Source organism: Gopherus evgoodei, chromosome 5, assembly GCF_007399415.2.
Source record: "Gopherus evgoodei ecotype Sinaloan lineage chromosome 5, rGopEvg1_v1.p, whole genome shotgun sequence".
Taxonomy (NCBI): Eukaryota; Metazoa; Chordata; order Testudines; family Testudinidae; genus Gopherus; species Gopherus evgoodei.
Window position 1 is genome coordinate 73,624,019 of NC_044326.1, and position 19,090 is coordinate 73,643,108.

The 19,090-nt window shown below is 41.0% G+C and overlaps 1 protein-coding gene across 1 annotated transcript in view; it reads right to left on the reverse strand.

Annotated features, from left to right (window-relative positions):
• Nucleotides 1–19,090, reverse strand: part of PALLD (palladin, cytoskeletal associated protein) — a 340,242-nt gene that overhangs the window by 142,331 nt on the left and 178,821 nt on the right.

Below are 19,090 nucleotides of genomic sequence, written 5' to 3' on the forward strand. Positions count from 1 at the left end.
ACTTGCAGTGAAGACTTAGGCCTTGTCTACACTACCAAGTTTTGTTGACAAAACGTATGTCAACACCCAAAAGTCGACAAAACAAAAATCGCCAAAGGGTGTTCACACTTGCTCCCTCTTGTCGACAGCTCATGGCCACAATTGGGACACCACATCGTCAGGGTGAGCAATGCACTGTGGGCATGTATCCCACAGTGCAGTATTGTGGGAAGGAAGAGCTGATCGCTGCATATCTTGCGATTCTCTCCGAGTTCTCCCACAGCTCCCTCAGCTGCCAAGAGTCGCATCATGAGTAGCTCTGTGAGCTCTCCATCTTGAGGAATGGCAAAGCAGCACAGCAGTCTGTCCCCCTCCCCCGCAGCAGCAGTCTGCCTGCTGCTGTGTTCCTAGCGCAGGGCAGAACAGGAACATTTCAATTAATTGCCCTTTCTTTGTTCCCCAAATGGAGTAGCACACAGATATTTCCTGGAGCTTTGAAAGGAGAGGGGTGCATGCCTGCAGGGCAGTAGAGATCAAAACACTGAGCAGAGAGATCAGGGCAGGCATTGTGGGATACTGGCAGAAGCCAGTTCTGTCAACAAAATAATCAGCAGTGTCTACATTGGCTCTTTGTTGACAATAAAGGAAGGGGAAAAGACAAAAGTCTCTCGTAGGAGTGGAAGATTTTTGTTACCAAAACTGGGTTTTTTCGCAACAGAAGTCTCATTGTAGTGTGTACGCTCTTGCGGTTTTGTCACCAAAAGACAGTTTTTGGCAACAAAACTTGCCAATGTAGACAAGCTCATATTCATACATAGAATCACGTTTGCAGTACTACACAACTAAACGCAAACAACCTCCCCTCTCCACAAAAAAACCTGTTTTCAGATAACAGTGTAAACCTCTCATGTACCATTGAAAAAAAACCCCATGATCTTTACATATCATCATCTGTGTGAGTAAGAAAGTATCACTGACAGAAAATTTCGGATGTAATGCCTGTTAGCTGAGAACTGTGGATCTGAACACATATGCATTTAGCTCACTAGCATTTTTACAATCTGATTAAATTTAAAATGCTCCATGGGCAGCGATGAAAATAATATACATGATTATGTTGGAGCAGAATAGTCCGACAATAAAGATATTACAACAAAGCATGGACTTCTGGATTAAATGGGAGGATTAAAATGGGAGACAAGGAATTATAACATTCTTCACCATTAAACAGGAGCCTGGAATTTTATCTAAGGAGAAAGGAACTAATGATTTACAGTGTGTGCAAATGAGTAGGCAGACAAAACTTTGAAGTCGTCTTTTCAGTTTTCTGTAAGTGGTTGCAAGCTTCTGTAGGTTACACAATATAGTTTTTTTGTATAAAAAAATTCATTCAGACTCTTCTCTAAAAGGCAATGCTTAAATGTTTCTCATTCTGTTTCTAAGCAGACTGGTAAATAAATGCAAACAGATACACACCCACAGGCAAATGATTCTGGTTCAGTATGTTTGTATGATTCATTTTGAACTGCTTAAGTGATCCAGATAGAATAGTGCACCTTCCACATATACCAGGGAATAATCCTATCATTTTTTAAAAGGCAGCTATTGTGAAAGAAGATTATTACAATAAGCATGCAGTCATATTTTTCATGCTTTAATTTTTGTGTGAACAACAATTACAGGGTAAAATCCTGAGAAATGTGTAAACCAATTGCAATGTACAGTTACCATAATTGCTCTTGGATGCATACTGTAACTACCTATAAACACCCAACTGGTATGCCCCAGTACCATTTGTATGGATATTTAGGGCAACTGCATGTGTAAACAAGGCATAGAGTTGTTCACATATTTCTGAAAAATCTGGCCCTTACTGACCAGAGATAACAAATGATGACAAATTTGTGACCAGAATACTGGATCCTAAAGACAGGGTGTTTCATAATAATTTATGAGCCAGCCTGAACTAGAAAATCCCTTGACATGTGAAAAGGAAAAGTAACAAAAAGTTATCCTAACATTATTGCATGTGCAAAAGGCTTTTGTTCAACATTTCAGTTGATTCTGCTCTTATTTTATCTGAACTAGTTGACAACCCTTTTCTAATTGAAACACAAACACATCTAGGTGCAAGTACAAAATTTAGAACAAGGACTACAGCATTGGCAGTTATATCCATAATTATCAGGCTGTCAAATCACATTTTTGGAGATAATGCCACTCCCATAAAATTCCATATGGTATCCCAGTACTTTGGCATATCTATTATCATTAGAGTAAATCCCTGTTTTACGTGATAGGCTCTGTCTTTAGAATAGATTTGCTCTGATAGGAAATCTATGATAGATATTACATGTGGTAGGTGTCTAGTATTGGGCCTATGTTATTTCTGAGTCAAGGTGGACATAGTAAAGCTGCGAAAAACCTTGATATGATACTAGAGAGAGCTGAGCCACACAAAATTAGTGATTCCTACAATATGATCTTCTTATGTATCCAATAGCACTCTGATTGGAGTGGCTTGTTGGGGGTGAAATCAAACCATGCAAGGCCCCCTGTGCGACTGAACCCCTGTGGTACTAGTCCAGCATAATGGGGAAAAGGTAAAGTAGCCCTGAAGGAGGCCTGCCTTTTTGTATTTATTTCCCTACTAAGGGCTCCAGGCCGGCTCTGAATAAGGTGGCACAGAGTAGAGCACTAGGGAAGGGCCAAGGAAGTCTATAACTTTACATAGATTTAGGGTCTGTGCATGTGGCAGGCAGGCAAGGGGCTGGACTAGTAGACGCAAAAGCTAAGGGGCTATTTAATTGTGGTGCTGACATTTGGGCTTGGACTGCGGCCTGAGTTCTGAATCCCACCCAACTTCCTAAAACCTGGGCTCCAGACTGAGCTCGAATGTCTGCATCACAATTAAACTGACCCTTAACCCAAGCCCCGTGAGCATGAGTCAGCTAGCACAGGTCAGCCATGGTTTTTTAATTACATATAGACATACCCAAAGGGGCTGTGCTGACCTGTATGAAGGTTTTGGAGACAAATTCCGTCACTCAATGCCAGTGGAGTCTTCTACATCCCTCCCCTCCCTCCAAACAGCTAACTAGAAAAAGGTGAAATTCACTTTAAAAGCATATGGTGGTTGCAAGCTCTTGCTCCTTTGGAGTTTGATTTTATAACAACTTTTGTCTCAATCAGACTTCTTTCTTCAGTTATCAGACACAAGAGTTTGTAACTTCCTGAGGAATAAGTAAACAAGGAGGAGGAGAAAATGAATTAATGGATAAAAATTCTGGGCCCAATTCTGTTATATTGAGGCCCTCTTATGCCACTCTAGCAGAGCAAAGAGGCCTTAAAGGGGCAGAAGCAGCCATCCCAGAGTAGTTCTTGAGCCATGGGCCTCCCTGGCTGGCCTAGAATAGCTGTAAGAGTTCCATGCCAATCTTGCTCACGGCTTCTAATTTAGGGGACCTGTAGAGAGTAGACAAAAGTCTGAGGAGGGAGATAACTTTAGCAGCACCAGCTTGTGCTCCAGGTCTTATTTCCTTCTGAAAACCCATACAGAAATGGGAGCAGCACAGTACAAGTTAGAAAAGCCCTGACTTTCCTTGATAGGTCCCCAGCTGCACCAGAATAAAGCAGAACAAAAGGTGATTTCAAACTACTTTTCCTCCTCTTGTTCCTAAGCCAAGGGCACTCTGCTCTCAGAGTGTTTTCAGTACTAAATATCCAAGAGAAGAGCAAAGCATATTTTTATCTATCTATCTATGCTTTGCTCTTCACTCTAATAAATATGTTTTCCTAAACTTTCCATGAGGTATCAGTGGGTCATTAGGTTATTACAACCACCCACTAATAATGCTGGTGGAAAGTGCGTGTGCAACGGGCCAAGAAAGAACTACTGTCTTCAACTTTTTCTCAGACCATGTTTACAAAGATTTTGCTTTGTCTTGTTTTGGCAGGTTGTGTTCACTGACTGAACTGAACAAACCAATTTTAAAGAAACAGCTTTACCTGAAACACCTACAGGCATTTTGGTAACAAAATGAAAGCATATCGAATGTAGGTTGCATCTAAATTCACACAATTGCTTTGCTAGGAATATTTCCATAAGAAAATGACTGCCACAAAACAATTTGGGAGGCATCCAAGTGGAAACTAAATATCAGTATAATTTAGTCCCTTTGGAAAACTACAAATGTGATCTTCTAGTTCTAGCTTTTTGCAGTGCTATAGCAACCTTACTTTGTTGTACTGATGTGAAAAGCCAAAGACTGAATTCAGTTCAGAAAGCATAGATTCACATGAATGTACAGGACTACTAAAATATAGGAGATGTAAGAAAGTGATAAAAGATCAAGGACTGAAAGTATTAAAAAGTACCATTTCGCTCCAAATCAAACTCCAACTCCTGGTTCTATTCAAAGGACTCCTTGCCACCTTCATAGATAGAATGGTAATCAAATTACTTTTGTTTGACAACTTCTGAAGTAGAAATAATTCAGAAAAGTAATATGCACAAGAATGCTTTCTCCTTTTGAAACCTTTGTAGAAAATTAAAGGAAGTTGTAGCCTGATTTTAGGGGAGCTAGAAGGTTTAGGAGATTAATAAGAGAATATGCAGCCTTTACGTCTAGGTCACTTTTTCAAACTCAGCTTGCAGTAGGGTCAATAGTGACCAAGTCAATATACTTTGCACAGTGTACTACACATTCCTCCATGTGAAAGAAGTTGGTGGAATCAGTTTCCTAGTAGACATATGCCAATGACAAAACCCACCATCCAAATCAGTAGTAATTAGAAACACCCTTTTTGACAGTGCTTAACCTGTAATGAAAGAGGTGCCGGGGTTCAAGCAATTTTTTTACATCCATAACTGATGCAGCAAGCCCTGAGATGCCAGGACTATGAACTAGCCCATGCCTAGAGGGGCAGCCCTGACACAAATTAAGCACTGCTTGTTGGCAGTCACATACAAGAGGAGCCAGACAAGGCTAAGGAGTTGAAACTATTCTTGCCTGTGAGGAAATTCCTCAAGGTCTGACTGACTAGAGGCACTCTGCTGGAGTATTGCAAGGAAATTTGTACTGAAGTTCCCTGTGCTGAATTCAGGACTGTATTAACTCATCACTGGGCCCTAGGCAAATGTACATTTCTACGCCCTTACTTTCTAATAAGAACAAAATAGAGCAGAAACATGGAAAAACAGGAAAAATACATGTTAATGATCCCTCCCATACATGCCACTGCAGTAAATTCCCATCACATCCTGTTTACTTACTCCTGTTGGAAAAGCAGTTTCTGTACCCAGAGCCCTCCTGTCTCCTTAGCTCTGTTGGGAATGGCAAAACTGTTAGTGCCCACTCATTCACTGATGCAGATTTGCATGTGAATTGACAGAACTTCATTCAAGTGAGTGACACTGCAACCCTCTGCCAGGACACCACCACTACTCACTCGAGTGAGTGAAGTTCTTCCACTTTGGGCACAAGTCTATGTCAGAAAAAAGAAAACTCACCACAAACCCAAAACAATTTGGGGCCCTCCCACCACAAACCTGGGCCCTAGACATGTGCCTACTTTGCCTATGCATTAGTCCTGTCCTGGCAGTATCTGTTTTATGAATAAATAAAGGGCTCTCAATTTTTCAGGACTGTCCATTCAGCACTTCAGTCAAACACTAGGTCATTCAGAACAATTTGCCCTTTCCAAATAAATACTACAAAACAGCAAACTTGACTTAAAAAGCCAATTCTACAATACTAGACATCCCAAGCAGTCACTATATGATGACATGAAACTTACAGGTGGAAACAGTGAATCTTTTCATGGAATCATAGAAGATTAGGGTTGGAAGAGACCTCAGGAGGTCATCAAGTCCAACCCCCTGCTCAAAGACCAACCTCAACTAAATCATCCCAGCCAGGACTTTGTCAAGCCGGGCCTTAAGAACCTCTAAGGATGGAGATTCCACCACCTCCCTAGGTAACCCATTCCAGTGCTTCACCACCCTCCTAGTGAAATAGTTTTCCCTAGACCTCTCCCGTTGCAACTTGAGACCCCTGCTTCTTGTTCTGTCATCTGCCACCATTGAGAACAGCCTAGTTCCATCCTCTTTCAGGTAGTTGAAAGCTGCTATCAAATCCCCCCTCGCTCTTCTCTTCTGCAGACTAACCAAGCCCAGTTCCCTCAGCCTCTCCTTGTAAGGCATGTGCCCCAGGCCCCTAATCATTTTCATTGCCCTCCATTGGACTCTCTCCAATTTATCTACATCCTTTCTGTAGTGGGGGGCCCAAAACTGGATGCAATACTCCAGATGTGGCCTCACCAGTGCTGAATAGAGGGGAATAACCACTTCCCTCGATCTGCTGGCAATACTCCTATTAATGCTGTTAGTCTTCTTGGAAACAAGGGCACACTCTTGACTCATATCCAGTTTCTCGTCCACTGTAATCTCCAAGTCCTTTTCTGCAGAACTTCTGCTTAGCCAGTCAGTCCCCAGCCTGTAGCAGTGCATGGGATTCTTCCATCCTGAGTGTAGGACTCTGCACTTGTCCTTGCTGAACCTAATCAGATTTCTTTTGGCCCAATCCTCCAATTTGTCTAGGTCACTCTGGACCCTATCCTTACCCTCCAGCGTATCTACCTCACCCCTCCAGCTTAGTGTCATCCGCAAACTTGCTGAGGGTGCAATTCATCCCATCATCCAGATCATTAATGAAGGTCTTGAACAAAACTGGTCCCGGGATCGAACCCAGCTGCCAACTAGACATTGAGCTGTTGGTCACTACCCATTGAGTCTGACGATCTAGCCAGCTTTCTATCCACCTTATAGTCCATTCATCCAATCCATACTTCTTTAACTTGCTGGCAAGAATACTGTGGGGGACTGTATCAAAAGCTTTGCTAAAGTCAAGGCATATCACATCTACTGCTTTCCCCATATCCACAGAGCCAGTGATCAGGTTGGTCAGGCATGACTTGCCCTTGGTGAATCCATGTTGACTGTTCCTGATCACCTTCCTCTCCTCCAAGTGCTTCAATATGGATTCCTTCAGGACCTGCTCCATGATTTTTCCAGGGACTGAGGTGAGGCTTACTTTTCCAAGCTTACTAGACAATATGTTTTTTGAAAATGTCTTTTTAAAAAGTTGTTTTTCCCCTCTGTATCCTACTCTAGACCTACGCAATTTAGATTAAAGAGAATTTTAAAATATTTTTTAAAAATCATTTTTATCAAAACCACACCTATTTCCTTTTGTTAAAAGGTCTGTGAAATATCACAATGTCCAGAACTGCAGAGGAATGCATCTGGGTTCTACTCCAACTAGCACAGGAGGAACACACTAAAGTAACTTTCCTGAACTCAAGCAAAGATAATTACTATGATCTGCAAATGTTCAGAAGAGATTAAATCATTACTATGTTGAAAAAAAATCCTCTTTTCTTCAATTTTTGACTCTAATTTGTAGCTCTTTTCAAAGGCACTTGTGGAATGGAGAGGATTTAGTAGTTTCCAAGTAAGAACAAAACCTGTTTGAACTTTTGGCTAACATAAACTAGGACACTGCATGTTCCTAGAATCTGCTTCCAAGAAGTCACATATGTAGAGGGAATTAACTGGATATTTGAGTATAAAGCATACAAAATAGGTGTTCAGAATATTGCAACTGTACATGGAGATTTGGAGGGCCTAGCCTCAGATACTTTTAAAATTCAAAATTGATTATTAAAGTGGCACTTAATAACAAAGTCTTACATATAAAGAATCTTCATTTTCTCAGATTTGTTTCTGCATTTGCAACAAAGCTACAGTACTCCTGGCAATTTATGGTTAAAATATTTTTCTCTGAAAAAAAGCTTTGTCACACAGCACTCTGAAGTTCATCAAATGTTGCTTTGGTTACTGCAAAAGAAAAATAATCTTGCTTCCAAACACAATTAGGGCAGTTAGATACTTATGCTGTCAACAAACAGTTATTTTGATAGCTTAAGCTAAGTCCTTTGACAAGCACTAAAAATAGGTTCTGATTTATGCAGAGTATTAAGTGGTATGAAAGCAATTCAAAACTAGATACAAAATTTTAAAAGCATATGCATTTTGATGCTGCAAGAAAGAAAAAAATGGGACCAGAGAACTATAAAAGGACTTGGTACATATTTTCTTCACAGTCAGCAACTAAAATCAATGGTAAACACAAAAAGCAGACTTGTTTCACTAATTCTTTAAGCTATGCACTTTAGGGACAGCATATCATTATTATATTTTAAATGTGACACTAAATTTTGCCTTGGCAAAAGAGCTGCAATAGTTGCTGGTATTTTTTTTCTCAAACATTCCATGGTTGTATAAATATCGGCTTTAAAACTGGATACACAGAAAGTGAAGCAGAAGCTTAGAAAATAGTTGTTCCATATTTCCATAAGGAGAGTTAGATTTAAGTTGTGACTCAACGTGAAGTCACAGATTCAACAAGACATTGAAATTAGTACATGTACCAGAGTATCGATCCCTTATTACACTTCAACCTCAGCACCACTGAAAGACTCTCACAATCCTTTGCAGAACTGTTTGGCAAAACTCACTGATTTTTAAATATCCTCTGACATAAAGGAAGTCACCCCTTTCTTATTAAAACAGGAAACATGGTAATTTAAGGCCTGTTACTGTACTATTTAATTCAATGGGAGTTTGGCTATTGACTTCAGAAGGAGAAGGAGCAAGTTCTTAAATGCATACACATATAGCTCAGCCAGGAGGTAATGCCCTGCATCTTTCAAATTGTGGATTCATCTCCCTTGAAATTTAGTTAGCTTGCCAGAAAGGAGAAATGCTAGCACACTGGAAAAGTTTCTACACCTGAAGCTATTTATAGCAGTGTGATAACATTTCCCAAACCTAAGATTTTAGTATTCACTCTATTATTCTCACAAAGACAATTCATATTGGTAGAGCAAAAGGATTTAAAAAACACATTTGCATGTATGTCACATTTTTACCAATACCGTAGGTTTTTCTAGGATATAATTTCAAGATCACAGAGAGTTGTTTTTTCTTGGAGGTTAACTGACGTTTTGACATGTAAAATATATCCTGATGATTAGAAAACTCATTCACAGCTCTGGGGTAATCTTATCTCATTTTGAGAACAATGGAATCATTTACCTAAGGACTTGAACCAATGTAGGCATGTTAGGAGCTTCATTTGTAGTCATTACAAGATTATACTGGTTTCAGAGTAGCAGCCGTGTTAGTCTGTATCCACACCTAGTCTCTAAGGTGCCACAAATACTCTTGTTCTTTTTGAAGATTATACTGGGTGCATAAAGCTGTTTTTTAAATAAGGGTTAACATTGGCTTGTTTCAACAAGATTGGTTCTCTGGCAGAAAACGGAGGGACTGGGTTGGAAAAGGATTTTACATACACGCTCTCCCCTGATCAGAACTGGCAGAGCAAACCTAAAATTTAAAGCCTGCCACATCAAAGGCTATGAAGTCTTATCCCCTTCAGTTTTATTTTTTTAAAACTTCCTCTGTGCCCTTTGGATGTGCTTGATGAAGTAATGCAGTACACCACAGGTCCATACCAGTACTTACAAACCCTATGCAATATACAAGTAAAACCTTTATGTCTCAGTAAATCAGGAGTCTGATTTGTCTTGTGTATCCCCAAGTTTCACCTCACTTAAAAAACTACTTGCTTTCAAAAAACATACATAAATACAAAAGTGTCACAGCACACTAACCCTGAAAAATTCCTTGCTTTCTCACTTTTACCATATAATTATAAAATAAATAATTGTCTGAATATAAATATTGTACTTACATTTCAGTGTATAATATATAGAGAAATATAAGCAAGTCATTGTCTGTATGAAATTTTAGTTTGTACTGACTTTGCTAGTGCTTTTTCTGTAGTTTGCTGTAAAACTAGGCAAATATTTAGATGAGTTGATGTACCCCCAGGAAGACTGCTGCATACCCTCAAGGTTACACATACCCCTGCTCTAATGTATCCACCCTTGCCCAAGTGATTCAATCTTACCTCTTCAGTTATTCTGGCTCTTCAGAAGATTTTAAAAATACTCCATTTTCTGTTAATTATATTCAACAGACTTTATTCAGTAAAGTTCATTTAATATGCAAATACCTTGCACACCTCTACCCCGATATAACGTGACCTGATGTAACACAAATTCAGATATAACGCGCAGGGCTGTCTTTAGGATTTATGGTGCCCTAGGCGGGATTACTAAACTGGTGCCCCGTGCCTGTCTTGCTCTTAGCAACACAAACATAAGCTTACAGTACTGGAAAACTTTCCACATGCATGTTATTAAAGCCAGTTTAACTTAATAAAGCACACTGTAATGCTGATGAACTAACACTAAAGAAGTAGCACTATAGAAAAAATTCTGATTTGACAGAATGATGCAAATAATATAATTTTTTTAATTTGTCAACATTTTATTGGAAATTACTATGAAGAGCTCTTAAAACAAGGATTAGTTTTTAATTAGAAGCAATCTTTCTGGCTTTTTTGGCTGCAAAATCAGTAATAATGTCATTGTATGACAAAGACAAAGTGATGTCTTGTTCAATTGCAAGAATAGCAAGACCAGTCAAGTGTTCCTGACTCATTGTAGAGCGGAGATAGTTTTTCATGAGCTTTTGTTTTGAGAAACTCCATTCTCCTGATGCTACTGTTACAGGAATAGTCAGTAGAATACGAGCGGCCTAGGATATACGCCAACAAGTTTGCTTGTGTGAATAAACTGTACAATGTCCATCATCGATTTTGCATGTGGTAACAACTCAATTCTTTGAACAGTTCAAGTCCATTTAAATCAAAATAATCATCATACTTCAGGAGGCTCTCTAGGTCAGGGGTCCCCAACGCGGTGCCCGTGGGTGCCATGGCGCCTGCAGGGGCCGCTCAGTCACTTGCGTACTGACCGGAGGATGAGCATCTGCCAAAATGTCGCTGAAATTCAGCGGCATTTCGGTGCTGACGCTTGCATAACCTAGTCCCAGATTTGGACCTTAGCGTCCAAAATATGGGGGTTAGCATGAAAACCTCCAAGCTTAGTTACCACCTTGGACCTGGTAAAGCTGCCACCACCCAAAAAATTAGAGTGTTTTGGGGCACTCTGGTCCCCCTAAAACCTTCCCTGGGGACCCCAAGACCCAAATCCCTTGAGTCTCACAACAAAGGGAAATAAACCTTTTCCCTTCCCCCCTCCAGGTGTTCCTGGAGAGATACACAGAAGCAAACTCCGTGAATCTAAACAGAGGGAGTCCACCCTCTCTATTTCCAGTCCTGGAAACACAAGCACTTCCCTCTTTACCCAGAGGGAATGCAAAGTCAGGCTAGTAAATCTAACACACACAGATTTCCCCCTGACTTCTTCCTCCCACCAATTCCCTGGTGAACACAGACTCAATTCCCTGGAGTCCCCCCACTGAAGAAAAACTCCAACAGGTCTTAAAAAGAAAGCTTTATATAAAAAGAAAAAAAAGTACATAAAATGATCTCTCTGTATTAAGGTGACAAATACAGGGTCAATTGCTTAAAAGAAATATGAATAAACAGCCTTATTCAAAAAGAATACAATTCAAAGCCCTCCAGCAACTATATTCATGTAAATACAAAAGAACATATAAATCCCTATCTGATCTTTGGTACTTACAACTGGGAAACAGAAGATTAGAAAGCAGGAAACAGAAATCACTTCTCATAGCCGAGAGAGCATGCAGGCAGAAAACCAAAGAACAAAGGACTCTCACACAAAGTTCCCTCCACCCAGATTTGAAAAAGTCTTGTTTCCTGATTGGTCCTCTGGTCAGATGGTTCAGAATACTTCTTTCCAGGTGAAAGAGACGTTAACCCTTAGCTATCTGTTTATGATAGACGCCTCTGGATGACACCGCTTGCCACCGACAAGCAGCATCACCCAGAGCCGTCGCCGCCAAAATGCCGCCGAATTTTGGCAGCATTTTGGCAGATGCTTGTCCGCCACCACGGTCCTTCATCTGGTGCCTGCCAGATGAAAAAGGTTGAGGATCGCTGCTCTAGGTTCTTGCACTTTGTCATTAGTTCTCTTGTTTTCTTATTTCATTGAATTTAGTCCCGCTCAGCACGCTGCCAACTGAGTGAGTGGAACCCCAGGCCGACAGCAGGTTGAGTGGCTCAGCCAGGGTCTCAGCTGCCGGCCTGCTCAGCCCACTACCAGCCTGGGGTTCCTTGGGGGTCCCCAGGCCAGCAGCGGGTGCTGAATGGGGCTGGCAGCCAGGACCCCACGTGACAATGAGGCAGCAGCCGGAACCCCAGAGCAGTGGCGGGCTGAGCCACTCAGCCCGCCACTGCGTGCCATCAAAAATCAGCTTGCATGCCACCTTTGGCACATGTGCTGTAGGTTGCCAACCCTTGCTCTATACACTAGTAAGGAGATGAGCATATTACAGTTGTTGGAGGGCTCTATTTAGCAGTAACAGGGCTATAGGAAAGTCAGTCAACATTTTTTGTTCTCTGATGAAAACTGGCCCACTCCCTTCCCCAGATCAAACTTGTCACAAATAATTATCAGCAACTTAATTTTCTGTTTTTGGCTAAGATATTGATTTAAAAAAATATTGAAATTGAATTCAGGATTGTTAGCAAGCATTTTTGGCAAACAAATTTGTTAAATGACATTCTAAATAGCAACATAGTACTGCTTTCATGCTGGCTCACCCCCCAGCTTGCTGGTCCAACAACTGCAGTAGAGGAGGAGATAGGTGGAAAAGTGCAGGACCCCAAAATCCACCTCTTGGGGTGCAAAGTGGCAACAGCAGCAGAAAACCCTCAGGTCCGATCACACGCCATTGGACACCACCGCCAGCCCAATGGACCATGGTGAAGTTAGCACAGCATCTGATCTCAGGGACGGCACACCCATGGAGCCACAGCAGCTCATCCTGCCCTGTGCAGCTCCCCCCGGATGAGATGGATCGCTACCAGTCCGGGGGAGAGACGCGCTCCCCAGCTAGGGTGACCAGATCCAGATGTTCTGATTTTATAGGGCCAGTCCTGATATTTGGGGCTTTCTCTTATATAGGCACCAATTACTCCCACCTAGGATGACCAGACAGCAAGTGTGAAAAATGGGGGGGGGAATAGGAGCCTATATAAGAAGAAGACCCCAAAATTGGGATTGGCCGTATAACAGTGGGACATCTGCTCACCCTACCCCAACTCCCTGTCCTGATTTTTCACACACACTATGTTGCTATCCCCAGCCCAGTCCTGTGCGATCCTTCCAATCCTGGCTTTCACTTTCATTCCTCAGCAGAGAGCCAGCCAGTCTCCCCTCCACCCCCACCAGCACCTCACCCAACCCAGCCTTGATGGAGGGGATAGGGGAGAGAGGGGTGCTCCGTGGGGTAGGGGGAAGAAGAATGGATGTTATGGGGGACAACAAAGGATACTGCCAGAGCCGCTGAGCCTGCCTCACCTCATGCCAGGGGAAAGAGTCACACTCACAGGTGAGTTCCTTCCCCCACCCCTTCCCAGCAGCCAATCCCCTCCCTCAGTCTGTGCTGCATTCAGCTCTCTCTAGGACACAGCAGCCTTGCTCTTACATGCTCCACTGCTGTCCATCTGTCCCGGCTCCCAGCAGAGCGGTGCCCCCAGACCTAGTGGTGCCCTAGGCGGCTGCCTGTTCTGCCTATGGCTAAGGACGGCCCTGATAATGCGGTAAATCAGTGCTCTGGGGCAGGGGGTGAGGCTGTGCACTCCAGCAGATCAAAGCAAGTTTGATATAACACGGTTTCACCTATAATGCGGTAAGATTTTTTGACTCCTGAGGACAGCATTATATCGGGGTAGAGGTGTATCCTGATAGGTGTTATGGCAAGGCTAGAATTGAATAAACAAAATCTTTGATCAGATACTTCCTGGGCAGGTGTTGGCAATAAAACATCTACAGAAGAGAAGCCTTCTCAACCCTCTGTCCCCATGCAATGTTTGTAGCTTCTTCTGTGGTGGGATCTGTTGCTACATATTGTCATGGAGATCTCCCACTATGAATGAGGTAATTAAACAGAATGGATTCCTCAATATATAAACATTCTTGCTTATAAAAGCATGGATAGAAAGCATCACAACTTCCAGAGTTAAAGCAAAGTACTCTTCTAAAATGACAGTAGCTGGATTATTTTTCTTATTAAAATACAGGAATCATTAGAATATAAGGATTTAAACATATAGTGTGAAACAACACTCTGGGGCATCAGGTCACATTTTTATTTAATTCATCAATGACGATATATGTTTGTAACACAAATGGTTCATTGTTTGCCAGTGTTACCAAGAACACAAGTTAAAAAGAGAATGATTCAGGCCTAACTGAAGCACAACATTGATTCAGCATGTCCTTCAATAACACTTTGCAAAACAATATATGTATCACTAGTCCAAACAAAAATAAAGCAACAACAACAACAACAACACTTAACAACATTTGGCTATAATGAATTTTACCATTCTGTGCGTTTGTCCTCAAAATACACACTACGGGAAACATTTTTTTACCCAGTTACCTCATGTCAATTTCAAGCCATTTTCAAAATATTATGAGATAAAAATGTCACTTTCAAAAATATTTCCAACTTTTTGGTAAATGTTCAAAACACTATAGCTTAAACAGAACAAATAAACAAACACAAAAACCAAACAAACCAAAACAACCCACATCACCTCCTCTTCTGATTTTTCCAACTTTTCAGAAAACCTATACCTTTAGCATGCAGTATTTCAGTAAGATTGGTTTAGTTGTGGTGTATATGAAGTGCAGCTTGAAAATGGGGATTATAATGGGAAACTAGTTTCAACCTTAAATGCTGCTTATACTGCTAGTGTGGCTCCACATGATATACACATCAGTGATATATCTTGTGATTTAGTGATATAAAACCTTGTTGTCCTCCTTTGTTGTTATTATTATTTGCTTCTGTTGCCTTTATTCTGTCAGTAAATTAATGCCAACTGAGAAATAATTTGGTGAGACCAAGAGACTGGTATTCAGACTTAGCAATAGAACCCAGGAGTCCTATCTCTGACACTGAAACAACTATGTGATCTTTGATGAAGTCAGTCTCTTTGAATCTGTGTTCTTATCTATTGAAAGGGTATATTACTATACAACATTCCTGTGAAGTAGGTAAATGAGGTTTTTTGTTTTAAAAGTGATCTGATATCCCTGGATAAATGTGCTATTGGCCCAATTCTCCTATCAACAGAGTAAGGGAGGGATAGCTCAGTGGTTTGAGCATTTGGCCTGCTAAACCCAGGGTTGTGAGCTCAATCCTTGAGGGGGCCACTTTGGAATCTGGGGCAAAATCAGTAGTTGGTCCTGCTAGTGAAGGCAGGGGGCTGGAGTCAATGACCTTCCAATTCTAGGAGATAGAATATCTCCATTAATTACTTTAAAAAACTTTCATTAATTTCAGTGGGAGCAGGATTAGGCCTTTCAAGTACTATTTTATGGCATGCAGAGCTAGGGAAACTGATGCCAAAGTGAAATATTTGAATTTATCAAATTGAGCATTTTATGCTATACATGACCTGGAAAGTTTGTTGTATTGGCACCTATTTGTGTGCATAGGCTAAGGTTACTGTTTTATGTCTACAGCATTCACTCGTAATCGCAGAGGCTGATCTGGCTAAGTGTTGCTAAAGACAAGTATTTACATTATAACAAGGTCTGCAAATGTCACTTAGGCTATGTCTACACTGCAGTTAGATGCCCATGACTGGCTTGTGCTAGCTGACTCGGACTCATGGGGCTTGGGCTAAGGGGCTGTTAAATTGTGGTGTAGACAAAGTGTGAGGGTCCCCGAGCTAGGGCTTCCTCACAAGCCTAATCATCTACACAACAATTAAACAGCCCCTTAGCAGGAGTCTTCGGAGTACAAGTCAGCTGGCACAGGCCAGTCAGGAGTATTTAATAGCTGTGCAGACATGCCTCCCTACAGTGTCTGAAATAGGAAATTAATATGATTGTGAAGAGGGAAAACAGTCAGCCATGCTACAGTGTATCTCCATTTATTATGGATAACATTGTTTATCCTGAATCAGTTAAAAACTAAAGAGTTTAGTTCCCAAATAAGCACAATAAAAGTAAAGTACTATACTTATTGCCCTCAACTCAAATTCCTAAACAAAGTTACCTAATGAGAAAGCTCACTAAATCAACACAAACAAGACCTGTCTGACCCCTACCTCTGAGGTGTTTTTTTAAAAGGACTGAATTCTGAATTGCTAAAAGTTTTCATCACATAAGTGTATGTTGAAATGAAGCATTTTTGGAACATTTCACTTAGATATAATTTCTGAATATCCATTTTTAGACCATAGGCACTCATGAAGTTTTAATATATCATAATTATGATAGAAAAAATTATTTGGACTAATGAATCTACAGAAAATAAAACTAGACCTTTACAGCATGTGCTACCTTTCAGTAATACTAGCACTGAGTATTTAATAACAAACATCAGATTTTTTTTTTAAAAGCAATAAAAGGAAATGGATCACTGAATCCCAGAAAGCAGCACATAAATTTTATGCTTGAATTTTCACTGTAAGTATTGATGATAGTAAAAAAACAAAACAAAAACAAAACACAATTTCATGACCCTCTAACTCCCCCAAATAAATATTGTAACATTACTATCCCTTAAGCTCTGCCAGTGCTGGACCAATAGAAGTCCATGCTGCTTTGCTTTTTAGGGTTGGGAGTGTTGTTAATGCTCTAGCACAATGGTTCTCAAACTTCATTCCACTGTGACCCTCTCTGACAAAAATTACTACATGACCACAGGAGTTGGGACTGAAGCCTGAGCCCTCCCAAGCTCCTCCACCCCAGGTGGGGGGGGGCAAAGCCCAAGGACTTCAGCCCCAAGCAGCGGGCCTGTAACTGAGCCCTGAAGCCCTCAGGCTTCTGCTTCGGCCCTGGGCTCCAGCAAACCCAAGTCAGCCCTGGTGACCCCATTAAAATGGGGTCACGACCCACTTTGGGGTCCCAACCCACAGTTTGAGTCTAGCTCATTGATCTTATCAATGCCACACACACTGGTGCTGAACCAGTTAGGCCCTGATTCTGCAATCATGGTTCGCCGTTCCTGGCCAATGGGAGCTGTGGGAGGTGGTAGCCAACACATCCCTGTGGCCCGTGCCGCTTCTCGCAGCTCCCAATGGCCAGGAACGACAAACCGCAGCCACTGGGTGCTGCGGGTGGCAGTGCCTGCGGACGGTCAATATAACAAACTGTCTCATGGCCCGCCAGTGGATTACCCTGATGGGCCACAGGTTGCCCACCACTGCAATAGACCTTGTAGAGGTGCAGGCATCTTCTCATGCAAATCCTATTGCAGAATCAGGATCTTATAAAATAACTTGCTGATGAGGAGGTAGACTGTTACTGGCCATAAAAGAAAGTTGCACCAGCTTCTTTTTGCTTGCTTGCCCATCTTCCTTCAGCTAGAGGAAATGTGTTGGGCCTATAGCTGCCACCAGTCAGCAGGGAAACAATAATTAATTTTTCACATTGTTCCCCACTGTTCTATTACAAAAGGAAGAACAAAATGATTCTTAGATTAAGAAAATGGATACAGATTTGAATGCAATAAAAGTTACAAAGGGAGCCATGTAATGCACTTATTGAGAAGTTAATGTGACAGACACAGATGTGTTACCTCCCGAGTGCCGTCTGTTGTTAATCTTTGCCACGCACAGTGAACACATCAGATTATAAACCAGTCTTTCCTTTCAGGCTCCTGGCCAGACAGAACAAACAGAAGATAATTAAGAGAAGCTAAAGAAAGTAACCTATTGAGAACAGTGTCCGAATTCCAGTGATTATTTGATAGCACAGTGCAGGATCAGGATAATAATCAGCAAAGCTGATTTTGCAATCTTTCCTAAATTCTTTACTTGTATGCAGAATTTGCACAGGGCTAAGCATATCAGAACAAACTTTTATGCAATGTTGTAGCCATGTTGGTCCCAGTGTAGAAGAGAGACAAGTGGGTGAGGTAATATCTGTTACTGGTTCAATAAAAGATATTCCCTCACTCATCTTGTCTCAAAACAAAGTTTTAACATATTAATTAAAGCCAACGCTGCTTCATTCACAAGTTATCTTCAGCCCACTATTTGTGCAATAGCTGCCCATTGATTATACCAGTCATATGAAAAAGCTGGTTTGTTCGCAACCAGATTATGACTCCTGTTTTGCATCCAATGACATCACAATTATTGGGGCATATTTGTGGTGGTGCATAAGGAATTAGCTCCAGTCCTACACACACAACTGCATGGGTAAACCCATGTACTTATCCAAACTCTATTGACTTGAATGGGTATCTGTGAGGGACAGTGGGACATGCATCCTGAAAGATCAGCAGCTTCTGTTGCTGACCATAAAATGATCTCTTTTAAGATTAGGAATTGCAAAGCCACTACCACAAAGGAGGAGGCATTTGATGGACCAAGTACCTAACCCTGGCAATGTTCATTTAAAATTGTTTTTCTATTTTAATAGGGATGAATTTAAACTGATCACATATTCATGGTTGCTTAACATTGACTGACTGTGTTTGAAAATGTATTTCCATTAATCGTTAGATTTTTAAAAGCGCTTTCTTAGTGGTTTGTGCCAGAAATATGACACACTTTGAAATTAGTTCCAACTATATGTCATTTCCTTTCAGGGTCAATTCTTAATTTTGGTTTTATTTTTGATTTTTTTTAAAGAGTTTCCATCAGTGCATCTGTTTATTTTAATTTCTCTACATCGTGTCTTTTTAATGTATTAATGTTAATCACAAGATGATGGCTCTTAAAAATATCTGTTAGTGGTTTAGCAATTCCTAATCTAAATCCTATGCCCTGGGAATTTAAAAATGTGTGTCCATTTTACACATGTTGAGTAACACCCAAACATTTGATTTCCATAAAATGGAAAATTGAAAACTGTGGCTGGACTGTAAGCCAGAAATTATGAGCAAGAGGAGGTGTTCCTTAAGGACCTACAACACTATTTCATTTAAAATGGAAAATAAACTGCCTCTATT